The sequence below is a fragment of the Macrotis lagotis genome, chromosome X (genome assembly GCF_037893015.1).
Source record: "Macrotis lagotis isolate mMagLag1 chromosome X, bilby.v1.9.chrom.fasta, whole genome shotgun sequence".
Classification (NCBI taxonomy): Eukaryota; Metazoa; Chordata; class Mammalia; order Peramelemorphia; family Peramelidae; genus Macrotis; species Macrotis lagotis.
In genome coordinates, this window is record NC_133666.1 from 542,338,099 (window position 1) to 542,363,145 (window position 25,047).

Below are 25,047 nucleotides of genomic sequence, written 5' to 3' on the forward strand. Positions count from 1 at the left end.
ATCTGTCCTCAGACACGTGACACTTACTAGCTGTGTGACCTAGGGCAAGTCACTTAACCCTGACTGCCTCATATCCAGGGCCATCTCTAGTCATCCTGATTCAGATATGACCACTGAATCCAGATAACTCTGGAGAAAGAAGTAAGACTGATTACTTAGCAGAGCTATCCCCCCACCCCCAACTCAAATCCAATTCTTGTACTTGTCATAGCATCACCTCCCTGATGATGTCTTAGTCTTTTTTTGAGAACAAAGGACAAATAACAGTAGCAAGGACATATGTTTATATATATATATATATATATATATATATATATATATATATATATATATATATATATAATACTTTGCATCACTTAACACAGTACAGAGTTAAGTAGCAAGATCGCTGCAAATATTGTTTAAATGATTGATTTCTTGACAATCTCCATTGCCCACGATCCTGGGATATGAGCAATGATCTTTCACTATACACCAATCAAATTTTCTATTGTACCTTCCTTCCTCTGCCTTGCAATCTCTTCTAAAGGGCCACTGCACCAATATTGTGGTTTTTTTCTCCGCATTTTTCTGACCTTTCTTCTTCCTTCTGGCAATGATATTTTATCAATTTCCCTTTCCAAATGCCAGTCCATCTGGTAAGCATATTTCTGTGTTTTACTTCTCGTGGTTAAGCATTTTATAATTCTATTTAGGCTGAAACACAGAGGAAAGGCACTAGAGCATTGGTATTATATCTCACTCAGGGATGGTTGAAGTCAGCTTCAGAGATTACTAGAGCTAATGTTACATTTTGAATGTGAGCATATGACTTCATAGGTTCCAAATACTACAAATCATAGCTTGAGTTATTGTTTTAATAATGTTTTAAACTTGATAGAGAAATTATATTAATGTATATAAGATGCAAAAAAATGTCTTGCATACTTTTTTTCATTCAGGGAACTTATCATTAAATATTTGCCAGTCCCAAATTAGAAAGCACTAATGTGTGTGAAATTCCTCCTTGTAGTAAATGGAAAATGAGTATTTGCACATTTAAAATGACTTGAAATGAGTATCTATTAAGAATCATGATGAAAGAGGACTTTGATAGTTTTTTCTTTTTGCTTAGTTCCACTAATTATAATTGATGTCCTTAAACTGCTGTTGAGAACTTTTACATTAAAAATGACTTTAATTTATATGTAAGGAGGAAATATTGATTTTGTCACAAGAAAATTCTACTTATGCTTTTCATGAATCTTGCTCAAATTGAGGTATAGAAGTCCCAACCCCTGAATAACAAGTAGAAATTTGACTTCTTTGGCGCATTATAAATATTCCTAAAATGGTTGCTAAGGATATCACCGTCTGTAATTGTATTAAATTTTTTGGTAAAGTTCTCATGTTAAAAAAATTTAATTAGGAGAGTAATTAATTCACCCAAGTTATTTTCTAGTATTAGCAGGAAACCTGAGACAATTGAGTGTGATTTTTAGTACTTCTTTCTTTTCCAAAGAATGTTGATTTAAAAGAAACAAGAGCATTTTTAAAATTGTCTTCTTTTCTTTCTGAGCTAACTGAATCAGAGCATCACCATTTGGACTGTTACTGCAATGAGACTGTAGCTGTGGCAACAGAATTCAGATGAACCAGCTTCTTCCATCAAGAATGTTTTTCCAAATATCCCATGAGGATATGGCAGGTCTGTAAGTCAAAGGGGGAACTTATTTTAAATTAATTGTTCCCATTTCAAATTAAAAAATCCAACTTCCTCTGTGACACTCTGGTATCATTGTTCTAGGAATGAAACCACATATTTAATTGATGAATGACAGTTCCTTGCTATTCCCTTCTCTTAGCCATTCATTATATTATTAGTGGTTATCTCCTGTGATGGGAAACCTTAGTGCAGTAGGACAGGGATGATGGTGATTTTTAGAAAGATTACCTGACGAGGATATACCTACAAGACAGTCAATAATGTACTTGAATCGCTTGTGTTTCACAATGATTATATTCTTGCAAAGTCATTTGTTAATTGATTTTTTTTAACAAAAGGAATCTACTATAAATGCACCCAAGAGAGCCCAGTGTGACCTTTTGTAAAGTAAAAGATTCTTTCATATTATAAATAATTGTATACAATTGAAAGAATTGACTGGAAAAAGAAGATTTGTGTGACAAAATAAACAGAGCAGATAAGAGTTTTGTCCCAGGATGCCAACATTTAAAGAATACAGTAGTACCATCATGGATACTCTTTCTTCCATCTAGCAATCATACTGTTGGCCCTTGGTTCACTCCACCACCCTGTAGCAGCTGGAAAATTTAGGGTCATGAAATATATTGTATCTACCCCATCTCTAGACCCAGACACAAAAATTTCAAGTTCTATATATCAGGGTCAGCAGACTTAAATTTTAGACTAAGATTTCTCATGTGTATCACCTATAAGTTTGGATTTTTTTACTTTGGGTTTTCATAGAGGAGGGATATATTTATAATATCCTACTTAGAGAAACCAACAACGGAAGTGCAGCATATTCTGAGACTCAAAAGAGTCCTTGAACTTTTTTTCAAAAGCAATAAATAAATTCTTCAAGTGAAGATGCAGTATGTTTGTGTGTCTGTGTGTGTACTTGTGCAAGTGTGTGAAACAAATACATACAGATAGTTCCATGCATCCCAGTAGAAAGTGCTGATCTTTAGAATGATAGGTGAGACAATGTGGCACAATAGCAAGAGGGTTATCCTTGGAGGAATGTCAGCCTCATAAGCAAGTCTAATACAATATAGAGGTATGTGAATTATGTAGGACAAAGTCATTGTATTTATGATATACCAAAAAAATCTAACAATTTTTTACAGTTAAAACATTTAATAGGTAAGAAGTCCTTTTGGTTTTACTTCAATCACTTTGAACCTGAATTCACAATGCATTAGAACATATTTTAATTTTTCATCTTGAGCTAAAACCATGTGATAAGCATAACTTTGGGGTAAAAATATGCATTTGGTGAACAGTATTTTTCCCATGTTATAGCCCATAGTTATTCAACTTTAAATCAATTGAATTCCCAAATTATTGAAGTGTTTTTCTATGTCACTACAGGAATTTCTTAACCTTCATGATATATGATATGGAGCAAAGTATGTTTCAAAATTCATTTGTGTATGGAAATTTGAAATTGTGCTTTTCAACTTATAAATGCACTAATTAGAGTTCATCATTGCCTCAAGTGGGTCAAGACTTACAGATTTACTGGATGAAAAATATCTCCAAAACATTTTTCAAGTGAATATTTTACAGTCTAATGAAAGTACCTAGTTCTTAAAGCTTTATCTAGACTTCTTTTTGGCAATGGTTTTATTGGAACCTTGAATGAAAAAGGGAATTGCAGCATTAAATTGCTTCTTCTACCTTCAGCAATACAATTTTGTGTTGTCTTGCCAATGATGAATATTTTTACTTAATTTCAAGTCAGCAATGTTGCTGTTGGTATTGTTCTATATCGAGGACTATTTGAGAAATATGGTATAGATTCTGCAAATTTACTTCAAATTGTATAAAGGAATTAAATAATAACTTGTTTATCCTCCAGGCCCCTCTGAAGGTCTGTGCTTGTTTTTAGGGGACTTGTTAGCTCATTTCACTATAATAGATTGTCATTTCTTGAAACTGTTTTTAATCTTTGACTTCATTTTTTGGGTTTCATTTTGTTTCATTTTTTTCCTTTGTGACCAAGATAAATCCTGTTTTACTGTGGGCTTGAAAGAATTTTGAAACAATTGACTTCCTAACACCAAACAGTATCTGCAATATCTCTAGCAGTCATTGAATTATGCTTATTAAAAACTACTGCTCCTACGTTTCCTTAGAATCATCTCCAATTGTTAAAACCATGATAATAAAAATATCACTGAGAACAATAAAATACATCTGTACAGTGTGATTCAGTTCTATTTCCTCTTTCTCCTCTCTTGCCACTCATACAAGTCAGTGATTTAGAAATCATCTTTAAGAGTTACACTCAGGGGGCGGCTAGGTGGTGCAGTGGATAGAGCACTGGCCCTGGAGTCAGGAGGACCTGAGTTCAAATGTGACCTCAGACATTTAATAATTACCTAGCTGTGTGGCCTTGAGCAAACCATTTAACCCCAATGCCTTGCAAAAAAAAAAAAAAAAAACAACTAAAAAAATATTACTCAGAACACGTCCTATGAAATGGCACCCTATTATTAGTTTTACCATCTCCATACAATGGGTTGCCTCCAAAGATTCTCCATGAGCAAGTAGCTAACCCATTCCAAGTCTGAAGAGGACTATGACTATTGACAGACCATAGATGCTCAAACTATATTTTAGTGGCCTTGCATTCCAGTCATAATTGGGGAAGTAGATTTTTTCCTCCTGTGATTCTCCTTTTTCTTCCACGATGCCTTCCTAGGAGCAGCTAGCAGTGGTTAAAATGTTGATTTCATCAGATCAGATTTGATCTGATTTCAATCACCTACTAACTCTGTGACTGGGTAAATCACTTAATTTTAGCCTAAAAATGAGGAGAACAATAGAATTAATATCATGAAATTGCTGCTAGGATCAAATGAGATAACATTTGTAAGGCACACATATTGTTTAGCACATAGTAGGACTTCATAAATGCTTGTTTCATTTGTCTATCACTTGACTTCTTTTCTGGTTATAATCCTTCTCTTCAAGAGTTCTGTTAGGTGGCTATTGTGATTGGTTGATTTGTAGGAATGAAGAGATTCTTGCTAGTAGAGGATCTCAAAATCATCTCCAGATTTTGCTGGCTGACTTTAAGTACAGGCAATATTGTACTGTAAATAAAACATGTGAGCCTCACAATTCTAACATAAATAACAAAATGAAACCCCACTTCTATGAGGAAAAAAGATATAGGTTGCATGGGATGGGATAGGACAAGTTGGTGGAATTTGATGGCTTTGTGTTTTTATGTTTTGGGTTTTGGTAAAATATTATGGTTATAATAAATCAAAACTATTGTCATTCTCGATATTGGTCCTTAATATGTTCCTTGTTTTTTGGGATATAAAAGGAAGTAAACACTATTGCTATTCTTTGGTATGTATGTATTTATCTTGTATGTATCTCTTTTTGTATAAACATATACATATTCACAGATTTCTTTATATCTGTGTATATTATGTAGAAACTACATTTGTGTCTTCTGTTAGATTGCAACTCCTTAAGGTTTTTTTTGCCTATATTTCTATTAGAATAATTTCTGATATATAATTCACTTTAAGTCGTTTTTGTGGTGTCTGACACTTATTGTCCTCCCTTGGAATTTTCTTGGCAAAGATACTGGAGTGGTTGACCATTTCCTTTTCCAGATCATTTTTATAGATGACGAACTGAGGCAAAGAGGGTTAAATCATTTGCCAAGGGTAACACAGTTAGTGTCAAGGGATTTGAATCTAGATGCTTAATAAATAATTACTTAGTTGAATATAAATACAGCATTCAACTAACTGAAAATTACTAAAGGTGGGGAAACCAACGCAATCCTATTCCATCTGGTCAAGGTCAGGTATTCTGAATCAATCTAATGTCAGTAAAGCAACCACTGCTATCACAAAATGAAACTATCAAAACAATTGCTAATCCCAAGTAATTCTCACTGCACTCTAAATTGCAAATGAGTTGTCAGTTGGCATCAGTGAATGACATTTCTTCACTGAAAGTTCTTCTATGCTGATGAAATCACAGGTCTGCACCATATACATAAACACACCAGCTTCTCTATTTATCCTCTTTTCTCTTCCAATTTTGTTCAGTGTTCACAGAACCCTGTGCTGCATGTGTCTTTTGAAATTAAAAATAAATATTCCCCTGAATCTTCCTACCCTTTTTCCAAGCTGCATTCTCACTGTCACTTGATAATTACTTTTCAGTTATTGACTTCTCTTTCTATAACTAGTTATTCTTTTTCTTTTGCTCCTGCCTACTGCCCCCCACCCCTAGTCTTTTAATTAAGATTATACTGCCTAAGAGACCAGCAAATAGTGGGCACCTAAATATTATCCATTTGAGGCAAGAAAGAAGACTGTGTGGTACATTCTGGGTTTAGCATCAATCAGTGGGCACTGTTTCTGTCTCTAAATGTGCCTGCTGTTTGGATACACACAGATTCTTAGACATCCCTCTGCTTTTTCTTCTCTTAATGATGGTTTAAAAACCATCTATAAGTTTGAAATACCCAGCAGTTAGAAACCTCAATCATATTCATTGATGCAATATAAGTATTCACCAGCCATCATTCTGGAAATTTTTCTCCATCTCATATAGTAGCTATTAACATTAATGTGGTAAAGAAGATATTTCAAAGATATGTCTAATGAAAACCATTCTGCTGTTACTTCCTTTTCCTTCCAGTATTTAAATTTGTAAAAATAAAAGTGCTGGAATGTGCCATTTTTATTCTGCCATACAGAGTATTCAGAACTTTAAAATCTTTCCCTTTTTCTTCATTTTTTTCTTGCCAGAGAAGTATGATAAATCTAACAATATATAAAATGCATGTTCTTTATATGTATTTATTTTCCTTCTCCATTAATCTTCTTCCCATAATTATTTTGTTTTTCCATCACCTGCATTTACTAGTACATCATTCTGCCCTCTCTCTCTCCCAGAGAATTATAGCATAACAAAGAATAAAAAAAGGAAAAAATAACAAAACTAATACATCAAAAAATCTGATATTACTACACCCCATCCCCATAATTTATGACCCCTATTCTCTTTGAGGAGACAGGTTTTGGGGGGAGGTAGAAGAGGCAATGAAAGGGTATTATAGGAGGAGTAACTCTGACTGGCTTTGCTCTGTAGATTTGGTCTCATCAACCTATGAAACATTAATAGTACCATTTCAACTCCCTAATGCAGACAAGTTTTGTGGAGTAAAGCATTTGGTGTAAAGCATCACAGGTCTCCAATATGATAAATTGGGAAAAATACTAGCCTTAGAATCAGAAGAAACCTATGAATTTAGTTTCTAATCTGCAAAATGGGACAGTAATATTTTCAGGAAACATTCCCAAGCTATCTGTGAGGATCACATGGACAAACATCTTTAAGAAAGTTTTGGAATCTAAATCACTACATCAATGATAATTATGCTGTCATTTGTCATGGCACATGTTTTTTGATACCATTCGTATTTTTTTTCTTCTGTCTTACCTTTATCTCCTTTTTACTGTTTAGTGTCATCTTTTTCATTCTATATCCATAGTGAGAAAACAGCTACTTTGGAATTTCCTAGAAGACTTTGTTAGTGTTTTAGAGCATTACAATAGCCTAGTCATGGCCTTGGACTATGTATGGAGACAAATAGTTGTTAATACCTTCCATCTCAGGAACTCAGCTCAGAAGTAATTTTTATATACATAGAACAAATCTAAACCCCTGTTTGTACACTCATTTTCCACTATTGTCCTTCATATCCTCTACCCTCAGTTGCTATCCCTTGAGTACATTCAACATCCAATAATTTTTTTTAACCTTTGTGTCTTTGCCCACCCAGTTAAGTATGCTTGAAATGCTCCTCTCTCCTTCCCCCTCTATCTCTAACCTATGGACATTCTACCCATCCTCTTTGCCTAACTCAAATACTACTTCTCACATGAAATTATCTCTGATTTCCCCAGCTTAAAGTATTTTCTCTTTGATCTAATAGCATTTTCTATTCCTCTTTTGCTCCTCTCTTCTAATTTGTATCATGTTTAACAGTGAACATCATTTCACATTGAAGTATACTGTAAACATTTTGATAGAAACAGCTATGTCTTGTGTTTCATGGAAACCCCTTTAGTGCATACCTCATACTTCATTTCATTTAATGTTTAATTAATGTTTATTGAATTAATGATAATAATAACAGCAAACATTTACATTGTGCTTTAAGGTTTACAAAGTGATTACTCAAAACTGCAGCAAGCATTCAGAAATGGAAATCATCAGAGCATACTGAGAAACTGCAATAATATTTTTTTTAAAAAATTGATAAATAAATAAATAAAATCAGAATTTGCTTTTTTTCTATTAAGATTAGGAACAAATAACAGTAATCCAATAAATAGAACAATAAAATACAGAAAAAACAAATGAAAACATTGCCTCCTAAGGAGTCCCAGACATTTTTATCTCTGGGAAGATAAAAAATTAGGGCTATTGTGTTTATTAAGATGAATATTATTCAATTCAATTAGTTTAGTATGCCTACAATAGAGTTAGTCCTTGATTCAGAAATAATTTTGCCAGTGTTCAAGTCATGTCTGACTTTTGTGAAGCCTTTTGGGGTTTTCTTGGTGAAGACAATGGCTTACCATTTCCTTATCCTCATTTTATAGATGAGGAAACTGAGACAAATAGAGTTAAGCAACTGATCAAACAGTTAGTAAGTGTTTGGGCCCAGATTTAACCTCATATATTCCTGACTCCTGGACCAGTGTTCTAAGCACTACACCACCTAGTTACCTGCTGAGATAGATGTGAAGATAAATAATATTGAGGTCCTGGTCTTAAGGAGTATGAGAAATAAGATTTATATACAAAACCATAATGTACAGGAGAACATGATAAATGTAAAAAGAGGTATAAAGTGCTTAGAGAGTATAACAAATCACAAATGCTTATTAAATATCTATTCTGTTCAAACCACTATGTTAGGAATTAGGGATAAAAATGGACCCAAAACTCCCCAATAAAAGTCTTTTCTTTCAAGAACTTTATGATCTTCTGATATGACTAGTTGGCTAAAGAGAATTCAATATGTTTCCTGAAGCTGGGTCTTGAAGAGTGACTAGGATTTCAACTGATAAAGACTGGTGTTAGGATAAAGTGGGTAGGGAGGAAGTGGAACACATTCTACAAATATGGGGGAAACTCATTGATATATATATAGGAAAAGTCAGAATGAGTTCACAGAGTAGTGTATTTTTATTAGTCTTATTTTGTATTGCTTAAGGATTAGACACAAAAGGAATTGGATATTAATAAAAACAAATATTATTTACATATAGGGTTAACTTTAAATAATCTATGCTGATTAAAAAACAAGAATAACAATAGAAACACCTACAATATTCCTAATTGTAATGTACTATGCATTTTTCAGATTTCAATTTGTACTAATGTCATTTACAAGAGAAGCAGGGACCAGAAAGGTAATTGAAGCAGGTGGCATGGAACTCTTGGAGCTTGGTCAGGCACCAAAGGTCATCCACTTCAGCCCAGGCCATCATCAAGTCATTCTGACTTTCGTTCTGCCACTGGACTTCAATAAATCTGGAAAAGAATATGATACTGATTATTTTGTATAATCCTGCCTCAATCTAATCCAATTCACGTTTGAGTGAACACATCAACCATGATGTCATTGATCCTCTTTGAAAACAAAGAATGAACCATAGCAACAATATTACTGGGAGTGTCATAATGGATAGAAAATTGTTCTTAGAATCAGGAATGCTTAGGTTCAAATCCTTCCACTGTGATTCATTCAACTAATAAAGACTGGTAATAAGAGGAGGTGAGTAGGAAGGAAGTGGAATACCTTCCATAAATATGGGAGAAAGTCATTGACAAAGAAAAAATTAGAATGAGTTCAAAAAGTGGTATATTTTTGTTAGTCTTATTTTTGTATTACTTAGGAATTTAATTATATGAGACACAAAAGAAATTAAATATTATGTAACTCCTTGTCATGTAACTTCTTGGAGTTCTCTAAGACCATTATATAAAAATTAGATAATTATAGGAATAATTAAAATAATTATTTCTTTACATTTAAGGAACTATAATTCCAACTGATTATACTTTCAGACTCCTAGGACTACTTTTCTTGTGCCTGATTTATGTGACAAAGTATTCTATTGCTCATGTGGCACTGCTGCAGCCACTTGCCAGATTTTCATAATTGTAGGAAATGTGTAATGGTTTCAGCTGTAAATTTAGTAGACTTGTTTTTAAGTATATTTAACTTTTCAGAACTGTGGTTCACTTAATATTTTCTTATTTTTCCTCTGGGTTTGCCCTTGGAACTATATTTTTTCCCTTAGCTTACTTTAAGGCAATCTATTAAACCATTCTGGAATCAGATGTGACTATGATACTATAGGGAACCACCCAGCAGAGGATAAGATCCAGTTAACTGAAAATAGGCTTTTCTGTATTAGCATGTTGCATTTTTATATTCTCTATTTTCCAAGACATTGGGGTTAAGGAGAAAGGCAGATGGTGAGGGCTGGAGTGTGGTCATATTTAAAATTTACTGGCATTATAAAATCTTGGGATAGTTGGGTACTGCAGTAGACTTAGTGATGGAAGTGAAGTTAGGAATGCTCATGTTTTCTGGGGTCCTGAAAAGTTAGGCACAATTGAAACAACTTCTGAACAACAAGTAAAACCAAACTTTAGTGAATTTCTACTTTGTATCTTATTAACCAAACTCCTAAGTAAATAGATAAATGTAGTGATTTTATTTTCTACTTTCTCCTCTTTGCTTCTCTTCCATTTCTGGAACTAATTAGGCCCTTCAAGTGGAAGGAGAGAGAGAGAGAGATATAATTCCAATGTGTAATCCTTAGATTTTTATAATCAGTGTCTGAATAATAGAGAATATCGTTCCTTGATCAGGCAAATTGACAGACAAATACTTAAAACACCTATGTCAAAATAAATTAAGCCAACTTTTCTACACCATTAGCAGCAAAGTAAATGTTAACCACAAAGGATGCTTCTCACCATCTTGTGAAGGTAGGGGAGGGGAGGAAGAAAATTGTTGAGAGTTGGAAGACAATGGGATCATAAACTTTTCATCCTTGTGATGTAAGAATTTTCACAGTGCTAATACCACAGTCATTCTGTCCAGACATGATAGTCTGCATCTAGACTATTACCCAAAAGCAAGCAGATAATGCCCAGCTGAATAAGTGACAATTAAACAATTGTTATGAATTGCAAAACTGAGAAATGGGCTTCTTAGGTCTAATACCTACAAAGCACTCCTTGTAAAAGAGTTACACTTACATAAAAGTGGCATTATGCTCTAGATTCTAGTTTAATAAGCCACAAGTCCTGTGAATCTTCTGTGTACCAAGAGTAGGAAGGCTGGTTTTTTTTGGTTCATGTGAATTGAACTTAATGTCTCTCTTTGCTTCTGTTTGTATTCCCAGCACTTACCACAGCTCCTGTATAGTAAGTACTTTATAAATGCTAACTGCCTTACTGCTTAGTGTATTTAAAATCTCTTAGATTCCACTGAATTTTGAATCAAATGCTTTCAAATTTCCTTTCATTTTTGAATGAAGATAATAATAGGTTTCATCTCAAAATAATAATTTTAGAATTTTTTTTTGCAATCACAGTGGAAGGTAACCTCTGACTCTCCCCATAATCGGGAAGAGCCATAATATTTTTGGCAAGCTTTTAAATGAATAATAGTGATGCAGTAAGGAAACCTGTGTTCTAGTTCCAACTTTGTCACATCCAATGCCTTATTTTTGTTACCATGTTTGTTCCTCACCAACAACCCTATGAAGTAGGTTCTCTTACAACCCACATTGTACAGATGAGTTACAGAAAGCTGAGGGAGATTAAGGCATTGGCTTAATCAGACATATAGAAAATATCTGAGGGGATATTTGAACTTAGTTCTTCCTGACTTCAAGTCCAGTGCCACCAAGGTGCAATTAAATCATATATTTCTTGGAGATGCTACTCAAGCCCTTCTTTTCTTCCCCCCCTCAATTGTATTCCCTCCCTATCATGTATTTAACTACTTTTTACTCATTTTGTATCTATTTAGTATATATATATATATATATATATATATATATATATATATATATTTATTTTTTTTTTATTTCCCTTGACAGAATGTAAATTTCTTGTGACTAGAGAGCAACTATTTCTGATTCCTATCACAATGTCTGGCACAGAGTGGGTATTTAATAAATGCATATTAATCTAATAGGAAGATTTCTGTGCTCATTCCTCTGGGTACTCATTCTCCCTGTGCAGATCAAAAACCTCTCAGACTCTACTTTATCATTACTGTCCATTTGCTTATCTCCCTACTTCATTGAAGATTTACTTATAAAAGCCCTGCCTCACTTAAAACCAATTCACTTACTGAGGTCTTGGTCCTCTTTGAGAAGAAAGAACAAACAATACTTACAGAGCAGTTGTTGATCTTCACTGATAGAATGTAATCATTTACTATGAGTCCATTTTCTCCAATGAAATCACAGATCTGATCATCAAACTCTAAATCTGTATAATTGTTTGATTTCCTGTACAACTTTCTTCATTTATTTAGAGAGGGAAGAATTATGTCTAATTCACCATTGTACATCCAGTACTTCCTTAGCCCAGAGTTTACTACATATTTATTGAATTGGATTCAAAATGAGACTGAATCGGGGTGGCTAGGTGGTGCATAGTGGATAAAGCATCAGCCCTGGAGTCAGGAGTACCTGGGTTCAAATCTGGTCTCAGACACTTAATAATTACCTAGCTGTGTGGCCTTGGGCAAGCCACTTAACCCCGTTTGCCTTGCAAAAACCTAAAAACAAATGAGACTGAATCCAAGTAGAAGAGAATCTTGAATGCCAGGGAGGAGTTTGGGATTTTTTCCTACTTTATCATTTGTCAAATAATGGAGTCATCTTCTGGGCCATCTGGGCCAGTCATCCATGGGCCATCTTCTCATGTCTACATCTGCTTTCTTAGCAAATTTTTCTACTCCTATGGATTTGGCAAATTTTTCTCCTTCTATGGATTTCCATCTCTTCAAGGATAATCAATAACATTTATAGAGTACTTAAAGATTGCAAAACATTTTACTAAATATTGTATTTTGTTCTCATAATGGTCCTGGGAGGGAGGTATCATTTTATTTTCCCCTTTTATGGAAGAGAAAACTGAGGCACATCATGGTTAAGTGACTTGTATCAGTGATTTATATACTTAGCATTCTCAGCTCATGTCTTCAGGTTTTCCTAACTCTAATTCCAGTGCTCTAGCCATTGCACATTATCTGTGATATCCAAATTTATATATCCAGTCTGAGTTTCTGCCCCTATATTGACCCCATTTCAACAACTGTCTGTTGAATATGGGCATCTGAATATCTCATTGGTATCTCAGATTCAACATTTCCAAAAACTGAAATTGTCATTCCCTCCTTTCTCCCAAACTTGTTATTCCTCCAAATTTCCTCATTTCTGTTCAGGGCATCCCTAACCTCACAGTCACTCAAGTTTGGAAACCTGAATGCATCCCTAAGTCTCCCTGTTCCTTAACCTCTCATGTCTAATCAGTTGCCAAGTTATGACAATTCTACATATCCAACTTCTTCCCTGTCTATTTACCCTAGCTTCATCATGGCTAGCCTTCACTATTGTTCTTGATTTATAATTAGTTTCCTGCCTTCTATTTCCCCCTCCAATCTGCTGCATACTCAGCTGCCAAAATATTCTTCTTAATGCATTGTCAGCCATAGTGATTCCCTGTTAAAAATAATTTCAGTAAGATGAAAATTTATCTATCATGGCATCAGAAGCACTATAATCTATTTCCATTCTACCTGTACAGATTAATGTCATAGTAATTCCTGTTCACATGTTACAACCAATGCAGACTACTAGTTGTTCCCCGAACTTGATATGGTACCATTTATATTAGTTCTTCATAATCAATGGATAATCATTTTCTTCTCCTTGCATTTTTGTTAAGCATCAAAGAGGTGAGTTTGGAAGTGGGAAAGCCTAAGATAAACTAAAAGATTCAAAAAGAGGGTCACATGAAATTCTAAGCTCCAGAGAGAATTTTTAAATAGGAAGATGGTGATTTGAGAGAGAGATAGACAAATGGATGTAGAAATAGATAAGTGAATGATAGATAGATGATAGATAGATAGATAGATAGATAGATAGATAGATAGATAGATAGATACAGATGTATGTCTTTCTCTGGCACTCTGGGGAATTCTTTGTTCTCCAACAACCAATTGTAACTTCTAAAGAAACTCTTGGAAGCAGGAGATGTGCTTTCCTAGGAGAACTTGAGGCTGGACAGGTGTACTTGGCTTCTTTTCTGAGCACAGATTAGTAATTAGCAGTGATGAAATAATGTACATTTCCAACCTTGTTAGTTATTTCATGGTTACCTACACTTTTAGAAATCAGAAAAAAATGCTACCCCCCAGAACCTTATTGAAAAATATAAAGAGAGAAAGAACTCAAAGGCAGAAAACTCCCCAAATAGTAATAGCTAGCATTTATATAGTATATTAAGATTTATAAATTGCTTTACAAATATGATCTCATTTTATCCTCATAACCATAGGAGAGGGATGGTAGTATTAATCCACTCTTATAGATGAGAAAACTGAGGCAGGCAAGGTTGAATGAGATATTAAGAATCACAAAGTAAGAATCTGAGACTGGATTTGAATTCAGGTTTTCCTGTCTTCTAAGTCTTGCATTCAATTCACTGTACTACAAGTTGCACCCTCAGTTATCTCAGTTATTAAGTTATTAATAAAAGAATTTGGACTTCTGGCCAAGATGGCAGAGATAAGACAGGCACAGAACTAAAGTCTCCTGATCTCTTCCCCATCTATCACATGAAACAAACCTCTTAAAAGAAATCCTGGAGGCTGCCATAAAGTGGCAGAGGCCAGGGGTGGCGAGGGGGCACAAATAGTGGTTGCGGCCTGCCAGCGGAGGCCTCTGAATCTGTCCTGCTCCAGCTTTGCTCTACACAGCCACCCGCCTGGGCCAGAAGGAGGACTCAAGCCAGGGGACTCCACACAGAGCCGGGTGTCATGATTCTGCCCACCCAGAAAATCTTACAATGATTGGATTGGACCCCCAGATAGATATTCAAACCTTGGACCAATCAAGTTTACATCCCTGAAAATGAATCTCCTTTGGAACAGCAGCTTAGGAAATTAAGACAAGAAACACAAGAATGGAACCAACAATATTGGGCAAACCAGAATCAGATGTTTAGTAAGGAAAAAGAAGAATTTATTCACTGAAGATTAAAAGCTAGAGGTCTGGGATTGAAAGATGAAACAGGTAGAAAAATAACGTTAAATGCAGAGGAAATGACTGATTTTTACAAGGAATTCTTAAGTAAAAATTTTCAGAAGCATTTATACTATAACAGAGACTGGTACAAATGTAATTTTACTATCACCTTGTTCATGGGAAGAGTGGCCTTAGAGAAGATTTGGAGGAAACTTGGATTCAAACAGTTGAAGAACAATTAGAAGTATGCCTCCATCTACCTTCACCAACTCCTGTATTGACCATCAGGTTCAGACACTGGTCTGACTGATATCCTATTTACATCAAACATCAATATATCATATGAAAGAGACTGACAAACTCAATTTATGAGGATGATAAAAAAAAAATTTTCTTTTTGTAGGTCACTTTTTTCTTCCCTCCTGCAACTACTTGAGCAGTTAATGTAATTTTCATGAACTGGAACACATTTTGGAAGAGTATTTCAGGACAAAGGTGTGGCTGAGAGAACACACAGGTCTTAGCTTGCTTTTGCTCCAAATGGCTTTTCCTTAGGGAATTAAGTATTATGGTCACATTAATTCCTGAATTGGTAGTTTTGGTCTGCATGTTCCAAGATAAGATTCTGACTCTATAATTCTTTGTGCCATACTTGCCTAAGATATACTTTTAAAATGATGGGGTTCCCTTTATTGTGTAATCACTTATAATCTCAAGTAATTAAGCCATCCTAACATTAACTGTACCCAGTGTAGATATAGCCACATTCTGATCAGACATCATATTGGTTGTCAGAGTTTTAGAGAAATATTTTGTACTTATATTTTGAAATTGTTATCCTTTGAAACAAAGGTTTGAAGTGTGAGTATACTGTAAGTAAAAAGTTGTGGTTTTGTTTTAACAATGTACAAAAATGTATACTTCCAAATGAAATTATTACTGTTGTTTAAAAAAAAAAAGAAATCCGACTCACAAAACCCAACCCAGAAAGAAAAGCCAGGAGAAAGAACATCTACCTCAGGATTTGTCTCCTGTAGCAGCTTTGGCCAAATTCGGGCTGGTGAGTCTGGGCTCAGAGGGAGGATCAGCCCTGGATCAGCCAGATTAGCAGCTGAAGTGGAGCTGGGAGTCTGAGGGCTGAAGAGCTGGACCTGCTGGATCAGCGGTGGGGCTAAATGGCAGGGGCTTGAGTCAACTAGGGAGCAGAGTCGCTGGTGTTGGTGCTTGTGGACAGGGATGCGGGGAGAGTTCTGGAGCAGGAGAACTGCAAACATCATCCCTGGGCTCCTATGGTCTGAGGAACTCAGAGTCTCATTACAACTCAAGACCTCCTCCCAAACAAACAAATGCAAACTAATTCTGCCTTAGGCCCAGGTGTGTGAGCAGAAGAACCAGCCCAGCTGAGGAATGACCTCAGGCCAGGGTAAAGCCCACCATTGATTGAAGGCAAAAGAATTCAATAGATCTAACTCCTCCCTTCAAGGAAAGGGAGAAGGACTCTATCAAGGTCACAGACACTCCAGAGAAAGCAACCAACACCTCCTATTGGCCAGACAGAGAAATTGCACTCAGTGAGAAAAGCCTTTAGGGATCCCAAGCCCCTGTGAACCAGCCCCTCCCCAACTCAGATCTTAGCAAAATGAAGAAGGGTCAGGGGAAAGGTGGATCCATAGAAAACTTCTTGGAAGGGATAGACCCTAACTCAGAGAGACCTGGAACCTCTGAGGAGAATATGATCTGGTCTTCAGCACAGGAAGACTTCCTTGAAGAAATAAGGAAGGAGCTTAAAAATTTGGGAGAGACAATTAATACCTTGCAACAAGAAAATAAAACCTTAGAAAGTACAATTGGACAAATACAAAAGGAGAATAAATCTCTCAGATCCTCAATTGGACAAATGCAAAATGAGAATAAATCTCTCACATCATCAATTGGACAATTATAAAATGAGAATAAATCTCTCACATCATCAATTGGACAAATACAAAATGAGAATAAATCTCTTGGATCCTCAATTGGACAAATACAAAATGAGAATAATTCTCTCAGATCCTCAACTGGGCAAATGCAAAAAGAAAATAATTCTCTCAAAACCTCAATTAATCAAATGGAAAGCTCTTTCAAAAGTAGAATTGACCATTTGGAAAGGAGTTGCAAAAGGTTAATGAAGAAAACTCCTCCCCCCAAAAAAAGAATGGAGTCTACAGAAACTAATGACTCCATGAGACAGCAAGAGTCAGTTAAACAAAATCAAAAAATAGAAAAAATAGAAGAAAATGTAAAATACCTCATCAACAAAACCACTGACCTCTAGAATATATTGAGGAGGGGCAACCTGAAAATTATAGGACTTCTTGAAAACATTGAAGAGAAAAAAAGCTTGGACTGAATATTACAGGATCTAGTGATAGAAAACTGCCCTGATATTATGGAATCAGAGGGCAAAGTAGTTATTGAAAGAGTACATCGATCCCCACCAGAAAAAAAATCCTAAAATGAAAGCACCAAGGAATGTTGTGGCCAAACTCCAGAACTATCAGATAAAAGAGAAAATCCCGCAAGCAGCCAGAAAGAAACAATTTAATATCAAGGAGCCACAGTAAGGATCATGCAAGACCTGGCTGCATCAACAATAAGGGATCAAAGGGCCTGGAATGAGATATTTCGAAGAGCAAGGGAGCTTGGAATGCAGCCAAGAATCTACTTTCCTGCAAAGCTGAGCCTTCTCTTCCAGGGAAAAAGATGGACATTTAATGAAATGGAAGAATACCAAAAATTTCTGATGAAAAGACCAGAGCTAAACAGAAAATTTGGACATCAAACAGGAGGTTCAAGAGACACATGAAAAGGTAAGAAAGAAACAAAAGGGGGCAGTAAAAGGAAAAAAATACTGTCCAGTAAGTTGAAACTGGCTATATCCCAGCATGGGGGAAAAAGATTCTCATAAATTTTGAGAATTGTAACTCTAACAGAGAGAATATACCTAGCCAGAAATGATGGACGTTCATGACCTATTCATGAGACTGCTATCTAATAGGATATAACTGGCTTTAACCCCACTTGGGAGAAAGACTCTAATAACTCTAAGGAATTTTGACTCTATTCAATAGAATATACTGAACTAGAAGGGACAGACACTCATAATTTTCTATGACTTAGATAGAATGATCTAAAAAAACACTACCTCCTTTAAAAGGGGGACAGGAAAGAGACGGGAGGAGGGAGGGGATTGAATGGGGTAAATCTCATTACACTAAGAGGTACAAAAAAACCTATTATAATAGAGGGGAAGAAGGGAGCAGATGAGAAACACCTGAATCTTCTTCCCATCAGACTTGGCTTAAATTCAACCTACACATACTCAGTTAACTTATAAAACATCCAACCTTTCAAGTATTAAAAGGGGAAAAGGGGAGGGGGAGATGGGGAAAAGGAAGGGGAGGGGGGGAAAGGGGAAATAACAAAAGAAAGGGAAGGGAAAAGGGAAAAAGGGAGAGGGGAAAGGAAGTGGAAGGACTGAAATAGGAGGGCAAACACACTGAAGGGGGTGGTATTCAGAAACAAAATACTGGGAAATATGGATGGGGGGAAGGGGGAAAATACAAACAGAGGGAAGATATTATGGAGGGCAATAAAGCATTAGTCATAATAACCTTGAATGTGAATGGGATGAACTATCCCTTAAAATGTAAGCAAATAGCAGAGTGGATTAAAAACCAGAATCCTACAATATGCTGCTTACAAGAAAGTCATTTGAAGCAGAGAGATATATAGAGAGTAAAGGTAAAAGGTTGGAGCAAAATATATTTTGCTTCAGCTGAAGTAAAAAAAGCAGGGGTAGCAAACCTTATCTCAGACAAAGCAGCAGCAAAAATAGATAGCATTAAAAGAGATAAGGAAGGAAACTTTATCCTCCTAAAAGGTACCATAGACAATAAAGTCATTTCAATACTGAATATATATATATATATATATATATATATATATATATATATATATATATGTATATATATATATGTATGCACCTAGTAGGACAGCACCCAAATTCTTAGAGGAGAAGCTGAAAGAACTACAGGAAGACATAGACAGCAAAACTCTACTAATGGGAGACCTCAACCTCCCACTATCAGATTTAGATAAATCGAATAATAAAATAATCAAGAAGGAAGTTAAGGAGGTAAATGGATTGTTAGAAAAAGTAGATATGGTAGACTTATGGAGGAAACTGAATGGGGATAGAAAGGAATATACCTTTTTCTCTGCAGTACATGGAACTTATACAAAAATTGACCATGTACTGGGACATAAAAACCTAATGATCAGCTGCAGAAAGGCAGAAATAGTGAATACATCTTTTTCAGATCACAATGCAATAAAAGTCATGTGCAATACTGGGCCAAGGAGATATAGATACAGAATAAATTGGAAACTGAATAACCTCACTTTAAAAAATGAGTAGACCAAAAGCAAATTATAGAAAGAATTAACCATTTTATCCTAGATAATGATAATAATGAAACAACATACCAAAACCTATGGGATTCATTCAAAGCGACCCTCAGGGGATATATTATAGCTCTAAATGCTTACATGGATAAGTTGGAGAAAGAGGAAATCAATGAACTAAACTTGCAACTAAAAATATTAGAGAAAGAACAAATCAAAAATCCCCAATTAAATACCAAATTAGAAATTCAAAAAAGTAAAGGATAAATTAATAAAAGCAAAAGCAAAAAAATTAATGAATTAATAAATAAAACCAAAAGTTGGTATTATGAAAAAACCAATAAACTTGATAAACCTCTGCCAATTTGATTAAACAAAAAGAAAGAATAAAACCAAATTTCTAGTATCATAAATGAAAAAGGTGAACTCACCACCAATGAGGAGGAAATTAGAGTAATAATATGAAGTTATTTTGCCCAACTCTATGCCAATAAATTTGATAATCTAAGTGAAATGGATGAATATTTACAAAAATATAAGTTGCCCAGGTTAAATGAAGAAGAGATTAAATACCTAAACAACCCTATCTCAGGAAAAAGCAATTCAACAAGCCCTCATTGAACTCCCTAAAAAAAAATCTCCAGGGCCTGATGGATTCACAAGTGAATTCTATCAAACATTTAAGGAACAATTGGTTCCAATTCTATATAAACTCTTTATAAAAATAGGGAAAGATGGAACTCTACCTAACTCTTTCTATGAAACCAATATGGTGCTGTTACCTAAACCAGGAAGAGTTAAAACAGAGAAGGAAAATTATAGACCTATTTACCTGATGAATATAGATGCAAAAATCTTAAATAAAATCTTAGCAAAAAGATTACAACAAGTTATCACTAGGATAATACATTATAATCAAGTAAGATTTATTCCAGGAATGCATGGTTGGTTCAATATTAGGAAAACTGTTAGTATACTCAATTATATCAACAACAAATCTATCAGAAATCATATGATCATATCAATAGATGCTGGAAAAGCTTTTGACAAAATACAGCATCCATTCCTATTAAAAACACTAGAGAGTGTAGGAATAAATTGACTGTTCCTTAAAATAATTAGCAGTATCTATCTGAAACCATCAACAAGCATTATATTCAATGGGGAGAGGCTATAGGCATTCCCAATAAGATCAGGGGTGAAACAATGGTGCCCATTATCACCAGTACTATTCAATATTGTATTAGAAATGTTAGTGTCAGCAATTAGAGAAGAAAAAGAAATTGAAGGAATTAGAATTGGGAAAGAAGAGACAAAAACTCTCACTCTTTGCAGATGACATATGGTCTACCTTGAGAATCCCAAGAAATCATACAAAAAACTACTGGAAACAATTAGCAATTTTAGCAAAGTTGCAGGTTATAAAATTAACCCTCATAAATCCTCAACTTTTCTATATATGTCTAGCAAGTTACATCAGGAAGAGCCATTCAAAGTAACCTCAGAAAATATAAAATACTTGGGAGTCTATTTGCCAAGACAGACTCAGAATCTTTTTGAAAACAATTATAAAACACTTCTCACACAAATTAAATCAGATTTAAATAATTGGGCAAATATCACATGCTCAAGGATAGGTAGAGGTAATATAATAAAAATGACAATTCTACCAAATCTAAACTATCTGTTTAGTGCCCTACCAATCAAAATTCCAAAAAATTACTTTAATGAGTTAGAAAAAATTGTTAAGTAAATTCATATGGGGAAATAAAAAGTCAAGAATTGCCAGGAGTTTAATGAAAAAAAGTGCAAAAGAAGGAGGCATAGCCCTACCTGATCTAAAATTATATTATAAAGCATCAGTCATCAAAACTGTTTGGTATTGGCTAAGAAATAGAGTAGTGGACCAGTGGAATAGACTAGTTGTAAAAGCAGGAGATGATTATAGTAATCTGCTGTTCCATAAACTGAAAGAGTCCAAGCCATTGGGATAAAAACTCCCTCTTTGATAAAAACTGCTGGGATAATTGGAAGTTAGTATGGAAGAAACTTGGATTAGACCAACACCTAACACCCTTTATCAAGATAAGATCCAAATGGTTACAGGACTTAGACATATAAAACAATACTGTAAGTAAATTAGAAGATCAAGGCCTAGTTTACCTGTAAGATCTATGGAAAGGTTAGCAGTTTATGACTAAGGAAGAGTTGGAGAACATCACCAAAAACCTGCTAGATGATTTCAATTACATTAAATTAAAAAGCTTTTGCACAGGCAAAACTACTGTAACCAAGATCAAAAGAAATGTAGTAAATTGGGAAACAATCTTTACAACTAATAATTCTGACACAGGACTCATTTTTAAAATTACAGAGAACTGAGTCATATTTTTAAAACAGAAAGCCATTCCCCAATTGACAAATGGTCAAAGGATATGCAAAGGCAATTTACAGATGAAGAGATCAAAGCAATTCATAGCCACATGAAAAAATGCTCTAAATTATTAATTATTAGAGAAATGCAAATTAAAGCTTCTCTGAGGTACCACCTCACACCTCTCAGATTGGCCAATATTACCAGAAAGGATCATGATCATTGTTGGAAGTGTTGTGGGACATCTGGGACACTATTACACTGTTGGTGGAGCTGTGAACTCATCCAACCTTTCTGGAGAGCTATTTGGAACTATGCCCAAAGAGCAACAAAAATGTGCATACCCTTTGGCCCAGCAATATCACTACTGAGTATATAACATGATGAGATGAAGAAAAAGGGTAAAAACATTACTTGTACAAAAATATTTATAGCAGCCCTGTTTGTGGTGGCAAAGAATTAGAAATCAAGTAACTCTCCTTCAGTTGGGGAATGGCTTAGCAAACTGTGGTATATGTATGTCATGAAATACTATTGTTCTATTAGAAACCAGGAGGGATGGGATTTCAGGGAAGCCTGGAGGGATTTGCATGAACTGATGCTGAGTGAGATGAGCAGAACCAGAAAAACACTGTATACCCTAACAGCAATATGGGAGCGATGATTAACCTTGAAGGACTTGCTCATTCCATCAGTGCAACAATCGGGAGCAATTTTGGGCTGTCTGCAAAAAGGAGAGTGCCATCTGTATCCAGTTAAGGACCTGTGGAGTTTGCACAAAGTTCAAGGACTATTCCCTTTAATTTAGGAAAAAAACCAGATATCTTATTGTCTGATCTTGTTACCTCTTAGAATTCTTGTCTCTTCTCTAAGGATATTATTTCTCTCTCATCACACCCAATTTGGATCAAGGTACTATATGGAAACAAAGTAAAGACTGACAGATTGCTTTTCATGGGGTGGCGGGTTGGGGGAGGGAAGTAAGATTGGGGGGAAAATTGTAAAACTCAGTATCTTTAATAAAAATTTTAAAAATGGAGAATAAGAAGAAAAAAATATAAGAAATTGAAGGATGTTGAGCAATGAAGTGTCCAAACTCTGCATTAGGAAAAATAATAAGGTGCAAAGTTGAAGGTAGGGAGACTGTCCAGATGAGACCCCAAAATAAGATAATAGCAAAAATGTAGAGGGGGATGAATGCCAGAGATAATGATAGAGGATAACTCAATAAGGCTTGGAAGATGATAGTAAGTTAGTAGAGAGGATAGAGTTAAAGATAATTGTGAAGTTTTGAGTGTTTCTTAAGTCTGTTAAAAGTGTAAACATGAATTGAAATTTGAGATATAGAAAAAGGAAAAAGTAAGTTTTGAGTTTAGAAGAGAGAATGGGACTAGAGAATTATGTATATATAGTCATGTAGAAACACACACACATATAGCTTTATGTGTGTATATGTACACAGTTTTATTTCAGTCCCATGAAGTTTCTAGGTATTTTTAAATATAATATTTATATTACTATATTTTAAATTGGGAATTTTAATAGAAAATTCACAAAACTTAAAATCTCATCAATATTTATCATTTTCAACAATATTTTCCCACATATATCCTGGAAATATCTTTCAAGAAGATGCCTTACAATAGCTACAACCTACAAAAGTGATTATTTTCTAGTCATAGTTAAATAATAAACCTGGCAATTAATGAATTCCCTAATTTACTTGTATTGTGAGGCCAAGGACCTTGTAACTAAGATGAAATGGAAAATTCAAATAATTATGCAAGTAATTTGGGGAAAATATATTTGTTTTTCTCAAAATTAAGCAAGGATACAGAATCTCAGATATTCTTTTGATGAAATGACCTCTTCCATTTATAATTTTGGACTATTTCATAATTATTAATTAGTAAATCTGATACTAAATTGCATTATTGTTCTTTGAATTTCTAAGAATTTCAGTATTATTAATAGTCAGAATAAAGGTTATGCTGTTAATTTTTCTATGAAAGGAAATAATGAAATATTAAAAAATAATAAAACTGAAGTATTATCTAGAGAATACAAAGTTCTTCATGAAACATACATTAATTCTGCCCTCCCCTAAGGCAAATCAGACCAGAACAAGACAGGCCTCCATAAAATGACAACCTCATAAAAATTATTCTGGCCACTATTCAATCTGGCCATATGCCATCCATCTGGCTATGCATCCTGCTGGACTTACTCAATAATTTGACTCATTTAAGCAGAGTGCATATATAGCCTAATACTGGGGAGAGCTCTTAAGAACAGAAATAAAAACCCTCTGCAGATGTGACCCAAGCTGATGAAAAGCAAGGAAGTTCCTAGCTAGAATATGTTACCCACTCCCTTTCATATCATCTGAACTGATAATACCAGGAAGGAAAACTTTCATGTTCACTAATGAGAGAAATATTTCTTCTTGAGGAGTTTAGTCTTCTGTAAAATGACTATGAGATACCAAAGATAAGCTGAGTCACCTAACTCCATCCCTTGCTTATCTTGCTGTACCAGAAGCTTGAAATTTCACTTGCTAAAGTAAATCATAATAAAACATCAGTAGTCAAATTACAACTGGTAATGGGAAACTCCAAATGCTGTTTGATTTAATTTAAGAAAGCATTCTAAGAGGGATTTTCTATATATTTGAGTGAAAAGTTGGCATAAAATTATGATTTTAATTCTTCATTAGCTTTGAATTCTCCTTCCCTATTCATGCCACCCTAAATTCTTCTGTAGTGTGCATCTATTGGTTAAAGAATAAAGTTAGGGGAAAGGAGGACCTGGGTACTCTGTTCCTGTGACTGTGACCTCCTCAATAATAACTTAAAAGAAACAGTTAAGAGATAGAGAAAAGCTCAGGAGATTAAACCCTAAAGTTGCTCTCATGATAAAACAATGACAGGTTGTTTGCTGAATGTAGAGAGGAGAGTAACAATAGAAATTTCCTCTTCCTTCCTTTACTCTCCCCTCATTTTCCTTTCTGCCAAGTTTCCCAGAATGATATGGTAAAATTGAAAGTTTGAGAAGAGAGTTATGAAGGGTGCTCAAGGTGATTACAAGTCAACTTGCTTAAACAGAACAAGAAATCCATAAATGTGGTAGTGGCAAATGCTATCACTTTTGTTAATAGT

General features: G+C 34.8%; 1 long non-coding RNA gene across 1 annotated transcript in view; it reads left to right on the forward strand.

Annotated features, from left to right (window-relative positions):
- The first annotated feature begins 355 nt into the window (after positions 1-355).
- Positions 356-25,047, forward strand: part of LOC141497291 (uncharacterized) — a 162,214-nt gene continuing 137,522 nt past the window's right edge. The window contains exons 1-2 of the long non-coding RNA XR_012471279.1: positions 356-9,560; positions 11,206-11,227. This is a non-coding gene — a long non-coding RNA (uncharacterized LOC141497291). The remainder of the gene's footprint in view (positions 9,561-11,205; positions 11,228-25,047) is intronic.